Source organism: Melospiza georgiana, chromosome Z, assembly GCF_028018845.1.
Source record: "Melospiza georgiana isolate bMelGeo1 chromosome Z, bMelGeo1.pri, whole genome shotgun sequence".
Lineage (NCBI taxonomy): Eukaryota > Metazoa > Chordata > Aves > Passeriformes > Passerellidae > Melospiza > Melospiza georgiana.
Genome location: NC_080465.1, coordinates 66,836,775 through 66,850,935, shown reverse-complemented (window position 1 = coordinate 66,850,935; position 14,161 = coordinate 66,836,775).

The following is a 14,161-nucleotide window of genomic DNA, read 5'->3' as shown; positions in this document are numbered from 1 at the left end:
CTGTTGTTGTCCCTTATTCAAAGGAGGAAAATGCGGCTGGCCGTGTCAGGCGGCGAGGCTCGGCAGGGGGCGGCAGCGGGGAGGGGCTGGGGCCGCTCTGGCCGCGGCGGTGCCGAGCGCGGACGCTGGATGTCACTGCAGGACCGGGGACGCGGAGCCAGCGCGGAGCGGCGTCCCCAGGGTGCCCCCGCCTCCGCGGCGAGACGCAGCCCCGAGCGCGGTCTGAGATGCTGGCGCTGCCTGCGAGTGACGGGGAGGTGCAGTGTGCCTTTCTCCCTTGGAACTGATGAATTCCAGGACGTGGAAAAATGCAACAAAACCAACCTCGCTTGTAGAAAGAATCTTTGCGATTGCAATTGTAAGATACTGGGTTTTTAGGTCCCGAAGCCTTTTACAGAGCTTGCACAGGTAAAGTCAAAACTACAGATTATGGGATGCTCGTGTGATTATTTACTATTGTGTTTAATACAGTCAAATAGAAGAACTGGGGCTTTGCTAATTTTTAAATTTAATAGACTTTTTTTCCCCAAAAAAAGTAAAACAAGCTGATCTCAGGCTATTTACTTGTTTCATATTTTTATGTATATTCTCTTCCTTTCACTTCCTATGCCTTCACATACCTTTCCTCAGTATACATCCCATCATCAAAACTCACTTTCATTCATTGTTTATGCAAATGTTTTTGTAAAAAGTCCTCTTCACTTTCTTCCTAACTCTGCTTCCCCCCCCCCCCCCATATGTTTTGTTTCTACATACGACCTTTACATTTTGGTTTCTTTCAGTCATATTCTCTTTACTGTCACACTCCTCTTCACTCCGTTATTTTAAACATTTTCCTCTGCCCACCTTTTCTGCATAGTTCTTCCAACTACTAACGCCCTTTCTCTTCCTCCCACTTTGCTTTTCCTTTCCTGTGGTGTTCCTGTTATATGTTCCCTTTGAATGTCATCTTTTCTCATTACTTTTTCCTTATCTGTTTTGTTCTTTTCTTCTTCTATCCCAATCAGCTGAATTCTCTTCATCCTTACTATATATTTCTGAAAAACACAATTTTTGACTCTTTAATTTTTCTTGTCAGTTCAGGGACTAGGGGTAAAGGACAAACAATGACAGACCACTTCCTGGCCAACATTTCTGCCACTGCAGTCAGATTTGACTTTGTCTGCAGAGTTGTGGTTTCTAGTAAAAGAATGTCTTACAACCCAGACTGTGAATTCAGTCTTCCTGGCTTATTAGCTTGCTTTATAAGTCAATTCCATTTTTCTCTTAAAAACGTAATTATTCTTAATTGATAACCATGGACTCTGTATAGGAACATACATCATGTATGCACAAATATTTAATCCACTTTAAGTGGTTGAAACTGAAAAATCTGTAGACATTAGAGAGAACATATGAAACACAGATAGGTGATAAGCAAAGACACACCCAGTTATAAGTGGAAAAATACTTATTTAAAATGCTCCCTACCACTCATCCAGAACTGACTGCTGAATTCTGAGCCTCATTTAAGACATGTAAAATATCTTCAAAAGACCTAAGCTTTGAAGCATGAAATGTCAAACTCAAATGGAAATTAACTATGTGAGTAAATAAAACCTTGACTTTACAGACTCTTACATATACAAAGAACTTTTCCCTTGCAACATCTTTTTGTGCTGGGTAGACAAAATAATTTTCTTTCAAGCTGATTAACCATTGTTATAAACACTAGTCTAAATTAATAAAAATTATTTTTAACATCTATCCAGCAAGGATATTACTGATATTACTGATTCTTTTCACAACTGATAGAGATTTTACTGTTTCTTATCACATCTGATTCAAGCCTTAAAAATTGCACATTGTTTTTAACTGCAGCAAATAATTTCCTCAAATTCCCCTACAACCTATGCTATATTCTATTTAGGCTATAATTGTTACAGTACCACTGATATTTGCTTATTTATAACTTTGTGTAATATTTGGTCAAAATAATTTCTATTTCTTGATAATAAATATTGTTCATATTTTATGACTATGGACTCTTAAATGAAATTTTAATTTTAGCTATTTTTTCCTTTATTAATTGGGATTGCTGATTAGCCTCTAGCACAAGGCATGGGTTTTGCCTAACCTCCAGACAAACGATCAGACAATGAAAGATAATGTATACAAATAATTCAGCTGTGCTCTTAGAGTGAATGAGTGAGTTGCAACACATAATGATAGAGCTCCATTCCCGTCCTGTTTGAAGACTTAATGGGTGCCATACCTCTTGATAAAAAGCACTGCAGCTATTCAGCTACTTGTTATTCATGTAAATTTTTTTATTTCAAAAGAGGAGTGTTTTTGGCATTGCCAGAGTGGGTCAGAAGAGCCTTTGTTACAGTGGAGATAGTGGACCAGCCAGAAACTAGAATCAGCTGTACCAGGGTACAAACTGCAGTAGCAAATAAAATGCCCTCTCAGGCCAAAACAGTGTCAAACTTCTGATCTGAAACCCAAGGTTTTTTCTCCATCCAGCACTCTTTCCCCTGATGTTTATTGCAGTAGCTCTTGATATTTTTATAAACCATTTAAATGTCGACTTTTATAAACCACTGAAATAATAACTTTTTGAATCCTGGTAACATCTTGTGTCACTATTCAAGCAGCTGGAGTTTCTGGGTGGGTTGTTCTTGGAGTTCAGTGATACAGCTGTGACAGGCAGTCTACCACTGAACTGTGGTTTTGGGCATTGTGGCAACAACCATGGCAAATAGTACATGTGCTCAGCTGGATTAAAAATTACATTGAGGTTCCATATTTTAAACTGCTTCCTATTAGTGCAGCGTTGTTGCCCAAAGTCCCAAAAAATCACCAATGAAGTAAGCCTGTCTTAATTAATGTATTGCAGGTAGACCGCCTGTAAATTTGGATTGTACTGGAAGCATAGTATTTGATGTACTAGATCATAAAATGCTATGAGACTCTACAGTGGATGGTATATTTCCAGTTGCTGCTCTCTCTCTTGGCTCAGTAAGCTGCTAGCCACATACTATTAAGGCCAGCAAACTCTACTTTCCCTGAAGTTGTTTTGATTATGTTTGCTGCTGAAGCAATATGGTGTGGTTTGGTGGGACTCAACAGAGAAACCAGTTCAGGCATGGCAAGATATAAACTGACCCTTGGCTCAGGACATACTGCTGTGCAACTACAAGGTAAATTCAGAAAAGAGGTTAAAAGACTATGCCAATACCACCCTAGCTGATAATGATCCCCTTTTCAAAGATTCCTCCTCTTATCCATTCTCTCCTTTTGCTTCTCCCTTCCTCTCTCACTCTTGCTCCAGGTGCCCACCCCAGCCTGCAGCTGGTAATAGTTTATGGGGCACATAGCTGTGTTAATGCATTGTTCAGGCTGTTTCAGCTGCTGGGTCTCTGAGAGGTCAGTGTCAGGACTGTTTTACTGTGAACCCTTGATGTGCAGGGTAAAGCCGGGGACAGGTAGAGCTTCCCCCCTCTCACGCTGCAGGGAGCTGAGCTGCTGCAGGCACCCCCTCCCACAGCGTTGCACTGCTGGCAGTGCGGGCAATAAAAAATAATATGTTTCCGATCAGAAGTAATTAGGGCTCGTAGAAGCATGTGTATTAATGGACTAGACATCACGTCACAGACATTGCCTGATATCTCTTAATTCAGCTTAGTAAAGCTGCAGGTGTTAAAGAGCTGTTGAATGCTGTTGTCTGTGCAATACAGGCGAGTCACGAAAACAATTCTGCAGCTCACAAAGTAAAAGTGAAAATAGGAGAAAATGATTAAAAATACAAAATGTTAGTATAATTGAACTTCTGACACTGGTGTCTGCTGGGTCTCTAGAACACCAGAGAGTATTACATGTTAGGCAACATCTGGATTTGAAAAGACAGGATTGCAATGTCACTTCTCAGTTTGAGAAAATGTTGTATATTTTCTCATGTATTTTTTTTTTTTTAAATATGTCTTATACAGACAATGAGAAAGAGAGAAAGAAAAGTAAAATGCAGTTTAGACATCAAATACCAAAGGAAAAATCCACTTTGTATTTGTAGAATTTCTAGTACAGAGGAGGGAAAAGGCTACCCAAAACACAGAATTTTTCTTTCTTTCTTTTTCTGGTTCATTTTAAGATGCACGTTGAGTGGTCAATTTTTGCACTCGGTAGCAAGGTTAATCATAGGCCAAACATATTTATGGTTTTATAACAGCAGCTTTATTTACTGGCTCTGTCTAAATTTTTAAAGATCTGTTTATTTCATTATACATAATTAATGAAAATTACTTCTCATTGGTTATTTATTAATTTGGAATGCATCAGAGCCAGTGTAACATTTATGTAGTGTTCAGTGTATACATGCATATCTTGGCAGCTAGGGATGCAATAGATATCAGAATTAGGTAATAAGATCCCTGAAAATCTTCTACTGTGTGTGTTTTAGATTGTCATATAAATTAAAATTTCGCTTTCAGGAATAGAAATTGGAATATAGCTCAGACACAGTCACACATTTAAAAAATTTACATTTATCTTTTTTTCCTAACTTCATGTTCATTTATTGAAGACGCTTTAATTTATCACTTAAGTGTCCCAGCTGTACATATGATCTGCACATGAGAAATTAAAAGTGTAATTGCCTTTAATATGAATCTATGTAATCCTTCCCAGTCTATAAATACATGTGAGATATAAGTTAAATTTAGCATCAAAAATCCAATGCTGACCTAGACCTTTTGAGAAAAAAAAAAAATCTGAGAGATAAGGCTGTCAGTGCCCTCTGAACCCAGCAGACATTGGCTCAAATGCTATGTAATCAAAATATATTTTTCTTTTAGGGGTGGATAAACAAAATACGGAAATTTGCTGTACTAGGAAATCTCAGTCAGAAAGCATTTGGTTACTGGAAACCTGCAATGCATACATGCCAAAACAAGGTTACTGGCGATTTTTAAGTCTCTGAAATCTCATCAAAAATTAACAGGGGAAAAGTCATTATTTTTAGTATATTTTGGTACCATTAGTGGTACCAAAAGGCTAGAAATGATAGTAAATTTGGATGCTTTCTATGAGAATGTATTTGGAGACAGAAAAGAGGGGATTAGGCAGAAAACAGCCTGCTAGTTTTTCTCACTGTTGATTGAATTGTTAGCACAGAAAGAAAGGAAGAGAAATATATATACCTCAGTAGTACATATTTGACAGGTTACGGTAAAAATTGATGCTTTATCCATTCAAGCTGTAGTGTTGGTGCTGAACCTAGATTTCTGTAAACACTCACATTTCTTACATCTTTATTTTAAAGGAAAGCATGAAACAAATCTGTAAAAAGTTATGCATTACATTTGCCGTGGGTCAAATATCTGCTGCAGGTGAATGTGAGAATGATTTTCATTCAGAAGCCTTTTTAGTTACTTGGCTATTTACTCATGCCTTTGTATGATTGATAGGTGCAAACTTGACTCATAAATGTACAATTACATTTTTGTAAAACTGTCTTCTGTCTCTCCCTCTTCTGTGTTTTAGAAGTTATTGATTGATGTTATTGTTAGTTACAGTTCATAAATACAGGGTTTTTTTATTCTGCTTTAGAAGGTTTATATCAGAGCAGTGACAAAATACTTCCTTACACTCTTAGTCTCATTCTAGTGGTTTTTCTTCTATCCCCAGCAATCTTCCACATCTTTTCCTTGTCAATTCCTCTTTTTTTATTGCTTCTATTACATGAATGTGACCTCATCCAGAGCTCTTTTGAACAGTATGTAGTCCCTCCCTTGCCTATTATCTCTATACCAGTGATGAAACTGGAGGGGATGAGTAGGAGTTGCTTCAACAGAGAAGGATAGCAAAGCACCATAGCATTTTTTAAGACTGGAAATTTAGATGGAGAAAAATAGACAAAGTGATGGTCATAATGAACCTTTTATATTTTTAAAGAGAAATACAAGCCCGCAGCAGCTAGAAAGGTAATGCAGGAAGGATATGATGAGGAATAAAACTGATTAAGGCCTGAATAAACTAAAATAAGAGTTCCTCCTGCCTAAAAAGAGTAATGCTTCCAAACCATCCCAGTCCATCAGCAGAGAAGACAGAAGTACAGATAACCTCGGTAATAACATCTGTTCAGGATAGATGTCAAAGAATATTAACTGGAAGAGCTGTGAATGCTAAAATAGCTGAGTTCTGCTGGAGATATGCCAACAAATGATAATGTGGCAGTCTTTTCAAGAATTAATATTCTTCAGGCACTAAGCTGTCCTTGTCTTTTATATCAGGTCTGGTGTCTAAGATGCTGTATCTCCCAAGACAAGACTGCATCAAGCAGATAGCGTGTGTGTGGCCAGAGAGGTCAAATAATCACTTTCTATGCCTTCTCATCAGCTTGCTTTCAGCCCTTGAATCTGCCAATTAACTAACTTTGCATCTCAGAAATTACCATTTTTATGTTAATTTACTCAGTTAAACAGGCAATTTTTAACACAGTTTGAGCACAGTGTTTTGGTTACACTCTAGAATGAAGATATGGATGCAATGTATTTTCTAATCATGAGTAGAGAAAATGGGTGCTGTTTTACTTTTTTAGAATCCTGAAATTTTTTCTGGAATAATTTTGAGCTGCTACTAGAATTTGCTTCCTCAGGAACTCACACAGTTTTGCTAACTAAGCTATTGTGGTCTCAGGCAATGTCAGGAAAGTTTTGGAAAATTATTCTGAAAATTATTCTAAATAAAGTGTTAGGGGTGGAACTACATTTTAAGCATAAAAATAAGAATTGTATGCTTGACTTCTGATTCACTCTTTTGGTTTAAAAAAAAATTAAAACATTAGATGAAGAGTTATCAAGCCTAGAATGCTGTAGAAAGGTGAATGTGTACTGACAAGAGTTAAACAGACACCATAATTCCTGTCCTGTGGAAATTAAAAATAGTACCATTCAGAACTGCAACAAAAATGACATTTTGAAATTTTCCATGTAATGAAAATTCTGACATTTTGCTTAGAGAAGGTCAGAGTGACATTTCATTGTGAAATACTGAGAGCGTTTCTGGGGCTTCTTGGGTCATCTCTAATCGCCTGCCAGGTAGAAGCCCGAGGATTTGGGGGTCCTTTTCGTGCAATGTTCCTGGAGTGCTGGGGGGCAGACACCTGGGGGTCATGGTTTCTGCAACAGCCTGCCTAACGGGGGGACACTAAACCAGATGAGCGCGCTGGCAGAGTGCCAGGCAGAGCATTCTCACTTTTATTAAGATTTAACAATAATCAAAATGTTCTCACCCAACATTCTAGTAAATTAAGACTTTAGGAAATCAGACCAAAAACCTAGAACTAACTGCTTATGTTTGCAAGGTGCTTTGTACTCTGTGAGGAAACTATCCTCTAAACCACCTTAAGTACCTTATTCTTTCCCATTTCCTCAACATTGCAAACTTATCAAAAACATGACTGCTTTTTCAGTACAGGGAAGTATGGGCTTTATATTTTAGTTTTTTTTTTTATTTTAAGATTTGGGATGACTTTACATTCTGGGCTAAATTCAGTTCTCTTGGGTCATCTGTGGTTATTGTCAGATAACCTTTTAGGGGTTTTGTTTAGCTGGTTGATTTTTTGGTTGGCTGGTTGACTTTTTGGGGTTTTTGTTGTTTCATTGTTTGTTTTGTTTTTGTTTTCCTTTTTTCCAGGTGTGTCAGTATATGTGGAGTAATTCCAGAGGTTTAAGAGCCTCTCTGTCCATCTGCTTTCTTTGAAGCTGTGCAGTTTGAATTAGTTCTGCCATCTGGGTAGGAATAAGACTGTCTGATAAAATAGAATAATTTTGTGTAAACTCTGATTAATGTGTTATATGAATGGGAGACAGAGTTGTCAATGAAAATCCAGTTGCACCCTTTGATCCTTCCTCGGCTAGAGCAACTAAACCTTTTTCCCATGCACAAAATGGAAGTTATAAGGGTACAAATACTGCAATTACTGCACTACAATCATCTACACTGGATCTGTACAACCAACACTCAGAAGCAATGTCAGAGTTTCATCCTCCAATGTGGGAAGGTGCTCCATCCTCTCCAGTACCCTGATGTCAAATCCATAATGCTGATATACAGTAAGATTCAGCAGTCATATAAGGCAGAATACCTCTGCCTTTCCTTTTCTGTAGCCTTCTCCCGCCTTTTTGTAAGTTGAGGTGGGGAAGACTAGCAGAATATCCATATATCCATATATCAATATCCATATTCAGCCCTCATCAGCAGCACCAGGGAACTTCATGCCTATATTTTTTAATGTTGTGTTCTTACCTTTCCTTCCTGCCAGGTAAGGAAACATGAATATATAGGACATACTTGACACCAAGAATTCTTGATCCCAAGAATAATTATTCTTCCTAATGCAGAAATATGCCTAACATTTTCAAGAACGTTTTCAAGTTACATTTTAGCCCATGAGTGACAGTGAAATGTATGGAAATAAATGCTGGTTTTGGTTCAGCCCTTTAGCAGTCCACAGGACTGATTTTAGTGTACCTGATTCAAAGTGTTATACAACAGTTAAGCTCTACCTGGAGAACCAGATATCTCTGTGAAAAAAATGGGCAACCTGCAACCTGTTGGAGAAAAATTTCTCCAACCTGCAATATTTGTGTGGGTGAAATAAATAGTAATATATGTCTTCTGAATTATTTTGCTAAATAATATGTAGCCTAATACTGTCTATTTTGCTAAATAATATGTAGCCTAATACTGTCTATTTTCATTGTCTTATTTAACAGTTTCAAAATTCTTTGTTAACTTATACAACACATACTATAAAAATTAGATTTATTGATGAGGAGAATATGGTCAATGTTTTAGCTTAATTGCTCTTGTTTAGAATCTCATAATCTCTACTGGGCAAGGTTTACAAAATGACCAAAATTATCTCATTTAGGTATTTCATTTGCTTCTAAAGACATGTAACTCAATGGAGGTCTACAGTAATTTTGCAGATTGATAATTTGCTGTTTTCCAAGAATAAACTTCAGGAGATTATGGATCAAAGCAGGACAGAAATTTTAAGGAATTGCAAAAAGTTATGTAATAAAAATAAAATTACTTTCTGATCATAAACAATCATCCTTTCTTAAATTAATTGAAGCCAAGAATTGAAAATAAATCATGGAATAAAAGTAAGATAGAGATAACTACAATATTAAGAGGGGAAAAAGAGAGATGTCAACTTCCATCACCTTCAATTATGTCAAAGTAGTTATTTGTAATGATCTTTTATATTCTCACAATGAAATAAATAAATAAATCCCAGGGCACCTCAGCTCATTACCAAAAACCAAAATGATTTTGCATGTATTTGTAAATTATTTTCTACTTTATTTGTACATTACTTTCTATTTCAGAGAAATGTAGGAGTGCTTCTGGAGAAGTAATACATCAAATTTTTTTCTGCTACCCCCCCTAAAAATGCACTCAGCTTTTTTGGAATGAAAAATAGCTCAAGCAAACAGGTGAGAAACAAACCCTTTGCCTTTTTCAGAGGAGCATCATTGATTAGTTTGAGGTATTTCTGAAGTAAGGTGATCATGTACAAATGGTACTTCATCATGTCTTTGGTCTGGCCATTCAAATAGAATAAGGTAAAACAAGAAAACAAAACAGTTTTCAGTATGAGAATTGACTTGTGGAACTGCATGCATGCATTCCCTTGTGCTTCCCAGGGAAATGGTGAGAATTTGCCGTAGTTAGCTCTGTGGCCTCTGTGCAGGCTGCTTTGACAGCACTGCTGACTTCAGTGAGTTGGATCCAAAGAACCCTCAGCTCCTGTTCAGCTTCCTTCAGCTACACAGACCTGTTGGGTCGTTCTGGTGGAGCACATTTGCTCTATCAGACATGCTAAAGCTATTTAGAGCTACAAGGAAAATTACAGCTGGTGACTAGGAGAGGTTTGAAGGAAAAAGTGTATGTTACTCAGATATATAATTACTTCTGCTACTCCTGCATGGCGGGTGACTTTCTGACCAGGAATTGAAGCAGCTGTTCCCAGTCCACTGGGAGCAGGAGAAGCACAGCCTTGTGTACCCAGTCTGCTTGGAGAGCACTTTCAGAACTGGCTGGCTTTGAGCTGAGTATCTGCCCCAAGAGCCCTGAAAGCTGGAGGCTGTAGTCTGCTTTTCACTTAGAAATTCAGTTAATCCTTCATCAACCTTTAGTCAAGGAGCATTTCTATGTTTCACAGCATTCAAATAAAAAATTTAATGCCTTTAAAACTTAGTAATTTCATTAGCTCATTTAGTCTCCGAATTGCATGACAGTGTTTGTGGAAGAAGGGAGAAGGGAATGCTGCAATCGCTCCCTGCAATTGTCAAAATGTAAAGGTAGTACAGAATAGGTTAACAATTTCAAAATTTAAGTAGGGTAAATTCTGAAATTTCTGGTTAATGGCTTTGAATGTGTGATACAATAGATAGTGAATCATGGAGGTGTGTGCAGTGTGGTCTGATGACTACCCAAAACAAGATACTCTTGGCATCCATTATGGTACCTTGACAAAAAACCCAACAACAATAACAAAACAAACAAGCAAACCCAAAGAACCAAAACAACAACAACAACAACAACAACAAAGAATGAAAGAATGGGTAGATGTGTAACAGAGCCCCTTTGACTTGTAATAACACCTTAGAGGGATTAGGAGTTAAAAATATAGAGGATATTAGCTTCAAATTTATTTTCCTCCAGGTGTTCCCTGAAAATAATGGTTTTATTTTACTCTTTTTGAAAAAATAACAATATAAAGAAGATATTACCAAAGATATTTGAAGTTAATCTGACCTTCTGGTGAAGAAGTTTCATATTTGAGAACTGGCTGGCTTCAATTGAAGTGATCAGGGAGAGTAATCTGGAACAGCTTGCATATGTCGCAGCTGCTAATATTCAGTAGCTGTTACAAAAATTTTTCTTCTTGGCAAAAAACAATGAAAGAACTGTTCACTTGGACAGTAATGAAAACTAGAGCTGCCATTCTTGCCATGATTATTACTATGGCAAGAGTAAGTGTGAATATCTTCATTGCTGTGACATCACTAGTGATGCAGAGGCTGCAAGCCTTTGAATATATCTCTAGCCAGCCTAGAAAGGGTCAGATTTAGAAATAAGAACTTCACATAAATTCACAGAATATGCATAGTAGGAAGCAAACTTAGTAGGAACTTAAAAAAATGTGGAAGAGGAAAAACGTTTCAAGAACTTCAAATTTCTGTCATTCAAACTTTTTGACCACACTCTGATTGGGCAGTGGATGTCTGAAGGAAAATGTTTGCTTTCATAGAGGAACTTGTTTCTTGCAAAGAATATATTACATGATTCCTGGAATATTTGAATTATGGCATTTCAGCATCAGAAAAAGTATTTGAAGCTCTTTTTAACGTAGGAAAGACTTATCCAGAAAAGCATGAAATTTAAAATGGTAAACCCCGTCTTTTTGTTTCCAAGATCAGAATGTTCATGTAAAGCTTCTATTATATATTAGTAGAGAATTCATAGATGAGCTGCCTAGCAGTTCACTTTACAGACACACATTGTTGACTTCATGAGCTAATAGAAAGAAAACTATTTCTGCATACCTAGCCTGCAGTGGTTAGATTTACTAGACAATGATGCATACAATCCCCATATATAAACCAGTCAAGAGATACTCTCTATAAGCTTAAGTGCCTCACATAATTTATTTTTTCCCCCCAACCAAAGTCTAGGATCTTCAGCTTGCATGATTACTGAGCTTTGTATTCTAGTTCTTGCCATCAATTCATTCTAAAACTCGTAAACTGCAAAGTACTGGTGTGTATTTTTCTTTCCCATTCTTTAGTGAATGAATTATTCCTCACATTAGAAGATACAATATCTGCAAAGATATTCTTCATTGCACTGAATGAAGTAAATACTGGAGTATATGATTTGATTTGTCATACATCTCTGTCTGAACAAGCAAAAACATCCACTCTGCATTTTAGGGCCAGACCACCAGTTAGAATAATGAGCATAGCTCTTGTGATTTCACATGGTTTCAAATAACACCGCTAGTACACAAGAAACTGGTTTTGTTGTGAATTGTTCTACCATCCTGATATAAAACAGTAGCTGCAGAGGGTAATGTGTTGATAAAGAGACAAAGAAAAGGCCTCTAAGTTTGCATGGCTAGCAAACACATCTGCACTCCCATATTTTTTTGAGTAGTATGAGTTTTCACTTTAATTGGTGTTTTTATTTGTAGACAAATGTTGTGTTAACGGAGGAAGGGGAAAAGATGTGATACATAGTTTCAGAAGGAGATGAGTGTCTTGATAAAAGACGGCATCGGAGGGCAGAAGCATAATTAAGCTGGACTGACTGTGGAGGTCATGGTAGAATAACAAGTATCAAAGGATGTAAAAGCAGAGAAGCGTTGGCATGGAGACTGCTAGGCACTTTAGTATTAAATATAACACATTTCAGATGGAAACATGGAATAGAGCCTGATCACAAATACTGCTGGATTTTCAGTAATTCATGTTACCAAAACCTAAATGAAAACCTTGGTTTTTTGCTGTACTGAATCAATATTTTGTTTCAAGTAGGGAAAAGTTTTTATATCTTCATAGGTTTTGAGGCTTGTAGTTAAGTTCTGTTACATCTTGTATGTCACAGAGCATTGATTTTCATCAGGTTATTCTTACTGGTGTCCCTTACAGTCTTTTAAAAAGGAGAGTCCTGTTTTCTATTGAACCATCATAGTTGTGATTTTGTTATTATGTTGTGCACTATTGTGACAAGTTAGAAGATCTGTGGTTAGTCCTCCAACTGGGAAAGTATTTCAGAGATCTCTGAAGACCAGGTGTTATGACCTGCCCCAGAAGGCAAGGGTAACCCAGGTTCTTGTTAACAGACCCCTTTAGGGTAGGTTAGAGCAAAACAAAATGGATGGGTGTTTGTAAATATATTTATATAGGGTTTATTTTAGAACAATACGGCTGCAATGGGAAGTAAGTATGTAGCCATTTTTTTACTATTATCTACATTAATATAGCAGTATGAAAGCACAAAAATATTACAGGAAGGAAGGAACAAAGAAACAAAGGAAGGAGCAAAAACATACCGTCACCCACAGACCTTGCAACAAGAGTTTATTGTTGCAACTTAGTTGTGCATTGGCTGAAGTGATGCTCTTGGTTCATTGGGGGTGATGGAAAAATCACACAGTGACAAAAAACACAACATACATTGAGGTTTCTTATGCTTAGACTAGGTGAAAACACCCAGGTACCACACATGGAGGGAAAAGTTTTACACTGAATGATATAATACTGGATGATGAGACATTTCAGAAGTCTGACACCTTCTGATACATTACAGCTGACTACTACATCAGTGCAGTTGAGTCAATTATAGCCTATTATGGGGCCGTAATAGGGGAATTACCACAGCTGAGCTCACCTGAGTAAAGACAGAGACAGTACTCTGCCTCACAGAGTTTGCCTCTTTTATTATCTTACTCAACACCCAGTTTGTCCCCTGAGCTGGTGCATGTTCTCTCCCTCTGCACCTGGGTTACTGTGCAAGAGGGCATCCTGCCCCCTGATTGTTCCACTCATCCCAGTCTCTCTCACATCCTTTTCCTTAGGCCTGGGATAATTGGGAAACAGTACCACCTTGATTTCATCTCAAGTCTCTCACTGGGGAACAGTTATATAAAAACCTGCTTTTGCCTATACAAGGTTTTTGTTGTTTCTTAATTGTATCTTGAAAATAGCCCTTTACAGCTTGGTTGGCTTTGAAAGCTTTGTTTTATTAAAGACCATACATGAAAGAATAGAGATTTGTTTGTCCGTCAATAACCATAAAATAGATATTGGCAAATTGACCTTATCTCTCTTTCACCTGGTATCAGTTTTCCATGGTCTTTACAAAATTACTGAACATATAGTTGGGAGACAGTACTTGTCATATGTTCTCTTCAACAAATTATTTTATTTCAATAATGTAATTCATTATTAAGCACAAATTTATATAAAAAGTACAGCAATTTATTAAAATATAAATAAAAATAATGAATAAGTAATGAATAACTGCCAAGTCATTAATTATGCCTAAGTCAAGCTTAGGGCGCCATTTTAAGCGAGTACATGCTCTAGCTGCCAGACGTCTATTG